A 13,302-nucleotide genomic window follows, 5' to 3' on the forward strand; every position below is an offset into this window, starting at 1 on the left:
TACAATGGACTCCATATCTTATAGCCACCTAAGCGTAGCAATGGCACCCTTGTCGCCATAGAATTCTTTGGGGCTAATGTTCTTGAATCACGGTCATTTTTCTCATGGTGAGATGGTTCATGGTGAGTTTTAGATTTGATATATTTTTGGGTTTGAACAGTGTGTTGGGATTTTCTTGATTCACTTTTTTGATCGGATTCATCCATCACGGCTTGCGTGATCATATCTTGGATTCTATTGATTAGTTTCTCGGGAATTTGTTGAGCAAGTTCAGTATGTGCACGGTTGATTCTATTGATATTTTTCTTTGTTTATATTTTCGAAGTATCGAGTATACCCTAGACTAGGTTCTAAGCCCATATTAATATCATAATAATATAATAATATTTTACTCGGGCAGAATCCCTACCTTGATTAGCTTAATAATCACCTAGACTCTCGGCAGCACTTTCGCACTTTCACGTTTATTGAGGTATTCTTGATTAACTCTTCTTAGAACGCAAAACTAGGTGACATATGGTGGTCGCCGGGTTATGCACATACTTCGAGGCATAATTCCGGTTGTTAAAAACTTCGAGGAATCGTCGGTTGAGGGCACGAAAATCGAGGTAACAATTTTTGGGCGGGGCACCGATTTTGAGGTAAAGAGTTAGTATTTTAGAGAGAGAGAGATGAATAGATGATTTTGGTGTGCTGAAATGAGAGGGATGGCTGCCCTATTTATAGAGGATGTCCAGCTGACCCATCGCGGTACGCGATGGGTCGTGCAATGGATCCATCGCGTATCACGATGGAACTGTGGACATTTTATTATTATTATACTCCATCGCGGTACGCGATGGAGTTTTGGACGTCCATCGTATATTGTGGTGCCGCCCAGTAGCCGTGCGTCATCATCATATAGCTTGGCCACGTGGTGCCACGTGGCTTGACAAACGTCGCAGCTTGTCAGACTACGTCATCGCGGTACGCGATGACGTATTGGTAATGGGTGATTGTGTATCGCGACACCGCCCAACCTGGGATTTTGTGACATACCCATCGCGGTACGCGATGGGTTGTTTTTTGATCCATCGCGTATCGCGATGGGTCAAGAAAATAGAGTTTTCAATTTTGGTCCCTTAACTTTGATATCTTGTCACTTCTTGGTCTTGCTTCCACTTTTTCTATCTTACTTATACCCATGTGAATGAGTTCCACTTCCTTCCTACTTTCCATGTGGGATGGACTTTATCTATCTTACTTATACCCATGTGAATGAGTTCCACTTCCTTCCTTCTTTCAATGTGGGATGGATTCCTTCCCCCCATTTCCTTAAATGGATCTTTCAACTTAATATAATATATATCTATTATTTCTTTACCGTATTTATTAAAATATTTTTCGGTACTTCTATTTTTTAAAAATTGACATTTTTAACCCAAATAAATATGGTATTTTTTTGAGATGTTACAACACGTCCACAGTCGCGGAAGCGACCATGGGATTGACTGTCAGACGTCCAACAAATTATTATATCTCACATGCTCGTATATACATAGAATACTTATTCAAGCTAAGTCTTCACCCCTTTGCTCTACAACATTTACATACACACTTCAAGGTTAATCTCTTGAAGTACTCATGTCGAATCAAGCTTCAATTATCAAGAGAAATGTAACTCCCAAAATTCTCAATTCAAATTTGACAACATAGGAAAGATGAGGGACTCAAAATATTCGCAAAAAAATATGTGATGAAGAAATGAAATAAGGAAGTGGGTTTATCCCACATTGGTGAAATAAGAAATTAAAGTTGTCCCACATTCGAGAAAGAAAAAGTGGAATTGTACCACATGGGTATGAAAAGAAAAAGAATTTGTCCCACATTGATAAAAGAAGAAACTTGTGAGCTTCTTATAGGGAGATTGGATCCAATATATTATTTTTATATGACAAGACACACTTAGTGGTCTTAGCGAGGGTGAAAGCACCAAATGCGCTCTCGCACGGGCACAGGCACGGGCGATGGACGCAATGTAGCACACTTTACACTTCGCACACTCGCATCACCGCGAGCCGCCTTAGTATCTTTGAAAGTAAAATGACCAAAAATGGACATTTGAATTTTTGAACCCATCGTGCTTGATGACGGGCAAGAAACAAGCCCATCGCAATTGGCAATGAAACTTCTCAAAACTAGAGATTGGGATGTGTCGCACTACGCGATTGACCAACCCAGAAGTCAGCCGTGATACGACGTAACCTCCACGTCGAGATAACACGTGTTCCACCACGTGGCACACATGGAAGGCCATGTGTCAACACGATGTCCCTCATCACGCTACGCGATGACCCTTTAAAATGGTTATCGTGATATGCGATGAAACATAAAATTCGCCTATAAAAGGGGGATCACGGCACATCCCTTATCACACAAAAAACACACTTCTCACACACATAGTTAGCCTCAGGAATCGTGCTAAACCTCATAATGTGTGCCAAGCTCCAAATATCCGATGGTTTAAGCCTCAGTACGCGACATAGAGTAGAAGTGCTGCTCGTTCAAGCTTAGGCATTTAACTGCAAGTACCCGTGTAAGGAAGGGGTTCCGTTTAAATTATTATATTATTATATATGGGTTAGACTTTAGTCGAGGGTATAGCCCAAACCTTGGTTAATTATAAGTTAAATATAGCTTTGCATAAAGCAATGTATAGACAAAATAATGTTTCTTTATAATTAAGAAACATAAAGTTTTATATATAAAAGGTATAGTTAAAATAATGTTTCTTCATGATTAGGAAACATAATTACATACAATAGATTATAGTCGGAATAGCATTTCTCCATGATTAAGAAACATAAAGTTTTACATACAAGGAATATAGCCAAAGATATATTTCCTTGTGGCTAAGAAACGTAAAACTTTATATGCAAAGGTTATGGTCAAATTAATCTATCTTCTGGACGAAAAAGCATAAACAAAAGAAGTTTCTTTGTGAAAAAGAATCATAGCATGCAAGTGACAAATAAACAAAGGGTCTAAAGGTCCAAATATTTTATAAAAGCAAAAGCTATATCAATGTTGAAGCTATTCAAAATAGACTACAGGTCTGAAACTAGATCGTTGATCTAGTACTTACAAAAGGTTATTCTCGTATTATATGTCCGAGGTAACGCTCAAGCATAAATTAGTGAACTGGACTGATCATAACAAAGGTGAATACGCTTATAGTTTTCAAACTTTTTAAATGAGTCATTAATACAAAATTTTAGGTGGGATTATATATACCTAAAACTCTAGTATCTGTTCGCGTCAGGATAGATATACTTATTTTTGGTTCATTACATATGTGGGCAGAGGGTAGGCATAATCCACTAGCATGGTACAAGTTCCTTCTCATTGAACCAATCTACAGGGCTATGATGGCTTGATTAATGTGATATAATTGGTACACCGGTCTAGAGGGTTATTTATTATTTCGAGTCTGAACTGAAGATTTACATAAATGACTTAACTTGGTTATTTCCTATGCCATGATTGGCCGGATCATAAGGGAATAACTAGGTTCATATAAAAATATTTTTGAGTCAACATGTTTGTTTTAGTCAAAAATCGGCTAAGGATATTGTAACCAAATTAGTTATGTGAGGTTTAGTGTTAAGGTGACAATAATGAATATATTAACAAAATGAAGATGAACACCGTGATTTGTTGCGAGGAAAAACCCTTTAATCTTAATCAGATCAAAGAAAAAACCCCCGGGTGATGACAACTCGTCTATCACCAATTTATTAATATTAAAATCGGGTTACAATGGGTGGAGTTTATGATCAATGATTACAAGAATATCTAAGTGTGTGAACAAGCTGCTAGAGAGAGTTCTCGTCCAAGTGTTTGTGAGTATCAGCTTTATGTGAATGAACGTGTAAAAGGTGACCTAACTTTGATCATATCTCGGTATATAACAAACAAAAATAACAACTAACTACTAGGTCTTATTAATTCGCCATCTCTCCACTCACTTCCATCGTGCCATTGACCACGTGCTTTAGAAGTCCAGTAGCCAAATAGGTGGTGGACTAAGTCTTGGAGCCGTTGCATTTGATAAATATCAACCTACATACAAGAAAAACCGTTAATAATACCAAGTACCGAGTATCCTTGATCCTGACAGAACCCTGGAGCTCTTCAGAAGGATAACTGATCCAGACTGGTCACCAAGAATAACATATCCTCAATACTTAATTATTTGTGGTTCAACAATTTCCCCCAATTTGGCGGTTGATGATAATTTCACAGCTGTCAAATTTCGTTCAAAATTCAAAAAAGGCTGTCAAATTGATAAGATGAAAGGACATAAGTAGGGGTTAGATAAAAAATAATTAACCAACATAGGGACTAAAGATAAATAATTTACTCCCTTTTAATTTGCCTCATTCCGGAAGCTTCTCATCTTCTATATTTCTTAGCCCAGGTAATCCTTTATCCCCATCTCTCTTTTATATTCCATTGTATTTGATGCCTATCGATAGTTGTTTTTCGAACTAGTCCGGAGATATGAAAAGTCAAGGGTTACTGCAAAATCCTTCGTCGAAAATTTGCAAATTCACAGATCCCGAGATTGACCAAATAGCATCCTCTTTCCCTTCCAATACCGTACTTAGACCCTATGATTCATCAACCCCAAGTGACATATCCTCAAAGGTATGGGTCTGTTTTCCGGCCTGTCTTTCCTGCTCGGTTACTCGTACCCATTCTAGGAGTTTACCCAGAGGTTCTTCGCCATTACCGGCATTAGCTACATTTAGGTTATGCCGATGATATGGCGAGCATTGTTGACCCTTGAAGAAATCATAGCCGATCATGACCTCGAGTTTGGACTCTTTGAATTGTCATACATATACTCTTTGTACACCCATGGTTCTACTCGTTTCCTGCTTAAATCCAAACATCACCAACCTATTCCGCTCGACAAAGTTACACAAAACGATTCACTAGAAGAATCAGTTTTTCTTTGTCAAGCGAGATTCCATTCCAAATGGAAATACCCTTCCTACCAAGTGGATTAGGCGGGGTAGGGTTTCTGTTTTTATTATTGCTTTCTGCTCAAGGTTGAAGTATTGATTTGTTTCTTTCTTTTGTATAGTTGAAAACTTCGCACATTTGGCAAATCTTCCAGGAACCAAAGAGAGAGTAGACACCTTCCTCGCATTTAGCCCAACAATCCGGACTTTCAAGATCAGGATCCCTGATTCTGACTCAGAAGCTGAACAGTTAGACATCTCACCTCAAAGCAATATGTCAAGTAAGTATAAATCATAAAGATAAGTATTCTAATTTTACAAAATAAAAAAGGAAAACTTATCTGTTTTGTTGTATTTTGAAGATATGACCAAGTCTGCCAACAAGCCTGTTGCCCAATTCTCTTTGGATGACCTAGACCACTTGATCTCCGCGAAGACGGTCAAGAAAGAATCCTCCAAATCCATCCATGCTCCTAGCCCTCACACAGTGACTACCAAAGCTAAGGCTCAGTCAGGGAAGAAGAGGAAACTACCCGAGCCGCAAGCTGAAGTCCAGGATGTTGAAAAGAATCTTCAAGAAGACGTTACTCAGGCTGTTGTTCAGGTAAGGATCCTTTATTCTTCTTGCCAGTCTTGTCATATACTTTTTGTTGATCCCAAACTTGTGACTTATAGGGCATCCAAGGTTTCCATTCCTACTACGATTTAGTCATCAAGGATATTGAGGATACCTGACGAGAATGAGGACTCTTGCTACTGCCAAGGATAAGCAGGTTGCTAAGCTCACCAAGGAGAAAAAACAGGCTGACTCCCAAGTCCATGCTATGGAGACGAAGATGAAGGAGGGGATCAAGGCAACAACTGACGAAGCCAAGCTGTCTGCGTCAAAGCTTATCTTGCAAGAAAGGATCCAGGTCATGTCTGAGGCGAATGATCCTTCATTAGACAGAGCTAACTGGGAGGTGGACGAATGGAAGAAATCACTGGCTATACTGGGAGCAGGAGAGGATGAGGAAGATGCCGGTGAAGGAAGCAAGGCTGCAGATGAGGGTGAAGTCGGAACGAGCGGTGTGAAGGATGCAGGTGCCCATGCCTTTTATTTCATGTAGTTGGTTGAATTGTTAGTAACAACTTACTTTAACCCGGATGGATGGTCCATGTTTAAATGGTGAAGTTCGGGTTAGCTTTTGGTAATCTTAAACAATATCTTTTGGCTAGCTATTTGCTATTATTTATTATTCTAAAAGTAAGTTTAATATAGTCTTAGCTTTATTGAAAGTTTTAGGAAATATCTTTGAGTAATAAGTTTTAGGATCGAATATCTTTGCAAAAATTAACCACGATCTTAAATCCTTAATTAATAGAGTTTACAAAGATCTTCAGCAAAGTAAATGTAAATTGATAAACCGAAATCATACCATAAAGTCTAATTAGACCTGAGTTACCATGAGTATTGATTATTCATCGATCCTTGTAAGAAAAGTTAAGGATCCTTAATCCATAAACGTCGATCCATCTGCGATCTTTATAATTGAAATCAAGATACCTATTGAAAATAACTTATGAAATTAATTGGGATTAAACCCAACAGGCTGGGGACGAGCCCATAAAACAAACTGGGGATAAACCCTTGCAACTGGGGACAAGCACGTATAACTGGGGACAAGCCCGTGAACTGGGGACAAGCCTGAAAACTAGGACAAGCATGAACTGTTGTTAAACTGGGGACAAGCCCAAATTGTTGTTAAACTGGGGACAAGCCCAAACTGGGGACTGGCCCAAGGATACAGATGTTAACGGGGATTTTCCCAAGCGTAAGTGATGTGAAAATGCCAAAACCTTAGCTAACATGAAAGTGTTAGAAACCTTTGTCTTGAGATAAATTGAAAATGTTATAAACCGGTGGTATGGTACGTCTACCATAAATCGTAGGATCTTCCATATAGCCGAACACAACGAAATTGTCAGCCACATATAGTAAATTGTTCCCGCTGACCCGGACTATACGTTGGATAACGTGCGCTCCAGGCGAGAATGTAGAAACTATAATTTATAAGAAAGGTGAAAGCCTTTAAACCTTAGAATATATGACCATCGGGGGTCACATCTTAATCGTGGGCTAAGCCAAAGGAAACAATAGTGTACCTTAAGCTTGAGGAAGAGGTGGCCAACCTCTTGGACCTTGAACCTCTTATTGAAGTCTGCATTGTTACTTAAAACCTGGAAAAAATAAACGTGAAGAATATATTATTATTAGGTTAAAAATAAGAATAAGAAATGAGCAAGTGATTAGATAGATATTACCAATTTAAGGATACTTTATCCTTTAAGGATACTCTATCCTCGGAGGATATTTGATCAAGTGATGATGATCTTCTTCAAGTTGTTGATGATGATCTTGTTACTTAATTCTGCTTGGCCATTAGCTTGAGGATGAACCGGTATGGAGGTAATGATCTTAATGCCCCAACTATCACAAAAGTTAGTGGTTCTTTTCCCGATAAACTGGGAACCGTTATCACAAACAATTTCAGATGGGATACCAACAATATCCATTCCCCATTTAGAGAAGGATATAACTTCCCTTTCTCGGACTTGTACGAATGCTTTTGATTCAATCCATTTAGAGAAGTATTCTGTCATAGCAAGCATAAAGACCTTTCCACCTGGTGCCTTTTGTAACTTGCCAACAATATCCATTCCCCATTTCATGAAAGGCCATGAATAGGATATATACATTGGTTCTACTGGCTGATGAAGGATGTTTGCATGCCTTTTACAAGCATCACACTTCTTTGAGTACTCCATTGCATCCTTCTTCATTGTTGGCTAGAAGTACCCAGTCCTAAGTATCCTGGAGAACAATGCTCTTCCTCATGTGTGGTTGCCGCAATCGCCTTCGTGGAAGTCTTGATGTACCTCTCGTATTTCAGGATCCTCAATGAATCTTAAATAGGGACCTGCAAGAGATTTTCTATATACAATATCTTGTAAAATAATGAATTGTGATACCTTCAATCTGAAAGCTTTAGGATTTTTCCCTGTAGGAATTTCTCCATCTTGAAGGAAATTCTTATTTGGAAGGATCCAAGATCATGCTACTTGAGAGGATGAAGGATCCTTAAGTTTTCCTGTGCAATCCACTGTTTCCCCCATAGCTTCCGGTTTTCCAATTGCCCGAGACAATATATGAATGATAGGTATCTTTACATTATCCGGGATCTTCAATGAAGATGCTAAATTTGCTAAGGCATCTGCCGCAACATTTTCTTTTCTTGGTACTTGTAAGATACTAAACAACTAGAATGATTTTGCTAATTCCTTCACAATTTCTAAATACTTGATCATATTCTCACCTTTCACGGTATAAGAGCCGTTAAAGTGGTTAGTTATAAGTAATGAATCTATATAAACTTGAAGATACCTGATCCTCATCTGTTTGGCTAAAAGTAAACTTGCGATAAGTGCTTCGTATTTTGCCTCATTATTGGTGGCTTGAAATGCACATGCAATGCACTGGGGTATTATGTCCCCCTGTGGCGATTTCAGTAGGATACCCAATCCTGTTCATCTTACGTTGGATGCTCCATCTGCAAAGAGGATCCAAGGATCCTTGGTTTCTTCTAGTTTCTGAACCTCTAGTTCAGCTTCCTTCCGCATGTCACTACTGAAATCAGCCACAAAGTCTGCAAGAACTTGTGATTTAATGGTTGTTTTGGGCTCATACTGAATGTCATATACACTCAGCTTCACAACCTACTTGGCCATCCTTCCTGACAATTATGGTTTTCTAAGCATATTCTTAACAGGGTAATTAGTTCTCAAAATAACAGTATGTGTTTCAAAGTAATGTATCAATTTAGTGGAAGCCATAATAAGTGCAATAATTAATTTTTCTAGGTGAGAATACCTGGATTACGCATCTAAAAGACTTTTACTTACATAATAAACTGGATGCTGTTCACATTCGTGATCCTTTACTAGGACGACACTTACTGCATTTCCTGAAACAACTAGGTACAAATATAAGGATTCTCCATCCACAGGCTTCATCAAAGCTGGGGTTGAGGATAGGTAATCCTTTAAGGCTTTAAGTGCAGCCTCATGCTTCTCCGTCCACTCGAACTTCTTATTTTTCCTAAGAATGTCGTAGAAATCTTTGCATTTCTCGGAGGATCTGGAAATGAATATGTTGAGAGCAGCTATTCTTCCCGTCAGCATTCACAGAAGACTTCAAATTGATGATGGCTTCTATCTGTTCGGGGCTCGCTTCTATTCCTCATTTGGTCACCATGTATCCGAGGAACTTCCCAGCTTTGACACTAAAATGACATTTTGATGGATTCAGTTTCATATTGTACTATCCAAGATGTTGAAAGCTTCTTCAAGAACTTTGAGGTGATCCACTGCCCTTTTTGATTTCACCACCATGTCATCTATGTAGACCTCCATACTCTTACCTAACTGATCCTTGAACATCATGTTGACTAATCTTTGATATGTTGCCCCTGCATTTCTTAATCCGAATGGCATAGCAATATAACAGAATATACCAGTAGGAGTCATGAATGTTGTATCCTCTTGATCAGATAGTTACATCTAAATTTATTGAAATCCAGAGGAAGCATCCATTAAGGTAAGCATCTCATGTCCTGCCGTTTCATCCACCATGGAGTCTATATGTGGTAACGGGAATGAATCCTTGGAGCATGCCTTGTTTAAATCAGTAAAATCGACACAAACCCTCCACTTTCCATTATTTTTAGAAACAACAACCACATTAGCTAACCATCGAGGATACTTAACCTCTCTGATCATACCGGCCTTAAGAAGTTTTTCAACTTCTTCTTGTATGATTGTGTTCCTCTCAGGGGCAAATTTCCTTCGCTTCTGATGGACGGGTTTAATAGATAAATCAAGGCCTAACTTATGAGTAATTACCTCCTTAGAAATACCTGTCACGTTTGAATGTCTGAAGGCAAACATGGACTTTCTTCGCTTTAGGAAGGATACTATATCCTCCTCTATCTCACTGGGGATACTAGATTCTAGGAACATTTTCACATCTGGATCCTCGGGATCCAAGGATACTTCCTTTACGTCTCGCTCCCGAGCTTCCAGCACGTCCCTAGGATGCTGATGTGGTTGCTATGCTATCGTCTGTTTGGCTGTCGGATTCATAGATGAAGAATAATAATTCTTGGCTTCCACCTAATCACCATCTATCCTTACTACTCCCCAAGGAGTCGGTAGTTTGATGCACTGATGGTAAGTAGAGGCTACTGCCTTCATCCCATGTAGCCAAGTCCTGCCTAAAATAACATTGCAACAAGATAAGTTATCAATAACATAGAATTTCTAGTAAGAATTTAACCATTCGATGTATATTGGTAGTTTGATGTCCCCTAATGTTTTCTTGGTTTCGCCACTGAAACCAACTAGCACCGATGTCCTTGGGATGATCTCCGAGTCCGGTATGTTCATTTTCTAGAGGACATCGTGTTGAATGATATTGACTGAGCTTCCACCACCGACTAGGATCCTGCGTACATAACGGTTAGCGATAAAAAAAGTTACAATCAAACCGTCATGATGTGGATCATGTATGCTTGATTTATCTTCTTCATCAAAGAAGATCCTTTTGTCAGTCATCAAAGTGGTGGATATGACTGGTCGTTCCCCGTTCTCTATCTTGGTTTCTTTGGCGTGCCTTTTTGCTGAAGAGAAAGAAGTGTCACATATATCTGAGCCACCGGAGATGAAGTTGATCACTTGAGCATCTGGTGGGGGCGGAGTTGCTTTTTGAGGAACCTCTTCAGGATCCTGGATCCTGGACTTTTTTCTTCCCAAGAGCTCCTTAAAGTGGCCCTTGCTCAGGAGGTACCCAATTTCCCTTCTTAAGCCAATACAATCATTAGTCAAATGGCCGAAGTCCTCATGGAATGCACACCATTTGAACTTGTCTTTGAAAGATGTTGTTTTCTCGTTCTTTTGGAGGCCACCTTGCCTTCTCACCTAGATCATTCATGGCACAAATTAAACCATGTGTATCTACTGAGAAGCAATATTCTGAGATGCTCGGGTAGTCTTCATTGTCATCATCTCCTTCTTCTACAACTCAGACATTCTGATTGTTGAATTTGGAGTACGGATTCGAGTTGTTGTTTCTGAACGTGGATCCGTTATTCTTGTCAAGGGATTCTTGCTTCGTTTGAGCCCTAATCATTCTTGGATCCTTTTATCATCTTCCAGCCGTATGAACCTCAGTTCTCTGTTCCTTACTTCATCTAAAGACCTGCAAGGAGTTATCACAAGATCATCATAAAAGGGGGAGCCCCTCTGAAGTCCCATATTGAATGCTTCAACAGCAGTAGCCATATCAAGATTAGGGATTTCCAGAGCTTCCTTGCCAAACCTTTTAACAAAATCCCTAAGGGATTCATCATAAGGATGGATATCTCGGTATAAATCACTAGTTAACTTTTCAAATTTCCTACTATAAGAAAACTGATTGTTAAACAAGTTAACTAAATAAGAAAATGAAGTAACAGAGTAAGGAGGAAGACTTAGCAACCATTTGAGTGCAGATCCTGTTAGTGTGGATCCAAAACCCTTGCATTAACAAGCCTCCTTAAGTTTTTTAAGGATTGGATTGATCTCCATTCTCTCCCTGTATTGAGCTACGTGTTCTTCGGGATCAGTTGTTCCATCATACGTCTTCATGTTGGGAGTCTGAAATCTTTTTGGTATTTCAGCATCACAAATAGGTGGAGCGAATCTGGACATCTTGTGGCTCCCCTCTGGAATCTCAGGGATCGGTCGGACCACCCCTGGCACGTTGGATATCATATCCCTCAGCTTATGCAATTCCTTGGCCATAGCTTGGTTGATACCTGCACCATGCATAGGACCAAGATTAGCATATAAGGATATAGGATTAGATGCGTTACCTCTTTGTTGCATGAATGTTGGCATCCCAGAATAATAGATTTGGTATGAAGCGTCTGATATAGGAGTTGGTCCACCGAAAGCTATGGTGTGCAGGGGATTATATCTCCTTCATGGACCTCGAAGGACCGTTGATGTTGAACCCCTAAGGATCCTTGATCCTGGAAGAATGATCCTTGAGACTGAGAATTGTAGGATCCTTGGTGATACACCCCAGAGGACCCTGGTTGAAGGATCGATGATCCTCCCTGGATCATGGAGGATCCTTGAACCTGCTGACCCATCAATCCTAGATTAAGAATTGAAGATCCTTGCTGAAAGATCGATGATCCTTGAATCTGCTGACCCATGGACCTCTGATCTAGGATGGACGATCCTGAGTGAAAGATCGAGGATCCTTGAGTTTGTTGACTCATGGATCCCTGCTGAAGGATAGATGACCTTGCGTGAGCTGAGACAAGGATCCCGGAGTGGTGAAATCCAGCATCCTAGGCACCAAAGGAGTCTGATCCTCCGCTGGCCTCGTAGTCCTCTTGAGGTCTTCTATCTCCCGAAAGATCCTCTGGTTAGTCTTGTTTCGTTGCTCCATGTATGCTTTAACCTGTGAAAACATATCAAAAACATCATTGTTAATATTAACCACCGAAGTGGCAGCAGCGGTTTTCGAGCCCTGGAAGACTGGTAGTTGCGTCTTGTTTACAGCAGCAGCAGCCCTTGGTGCTCCGGTGATTGGAGGAGGCATCGGTGGAAAAGTTCTTGATGAGAGAGGAACCAGAGATGGCATGGTTGATGAAGCAAATGTTGATTGAGAGGCCATTGGTGGTGATATGGGTATGCAAGGTTGAATATCGATAGGAATAATATGGATTATAGCACTAATTGCCCCACGGTGGGCGTCAAATTGTTTTGATAAAAAATCGACTAAGGATATTGTAACCAAATTAGTTTTGTGAGGTTTAGTGCTAAGGTGACAATAATGAATATATGAATAAAATGGAGATGAACACCGTGATTTTTTGCGAGGAAAAACCCTTTAATCTTAATCAGATCAAAGGAAAAAAAACCCCGGGTGATGACTGTTAAGCCATAATATTTATGCTGAGGATCCTCCATCCTTGAATAATTTATGGATCAATTATCCTGGGCATATGCTCCAGGTTATAAGGATCAAGTATCCTTGGTATTATTTGTTTACTAATAATTGTATTTGAGTGGTGAAGTGTTTGATAGATATAACGGCTGGACAACTTGGTCATCCTATTTTTGTGCTACGAGACGACTCCCGCACGTGATCAAAAGATGTGGAACGGCTAGTGGGAAGAGTGGCGTGATTACAAGAGATATA

Source organism: Bidens hawaiensis, unplaced genomic scaffold (genome assembly GCF_021521415.1).
Source record: "Bidens hawaiensis isolate Kalapana, Puna unplaced genomic scaffold, B.hawaiensis_p1.1 tig00014412_1, whole genome shotgun sequence".
In the NCBI taxonomy this organism is placed as follows: domain Eukaryota; kingdom Viridiplantae; phylum Streptophyta; class Magnoliopsida; order Asterales; family Asteraceae; genus Bidens; species Bidens hawaiensis.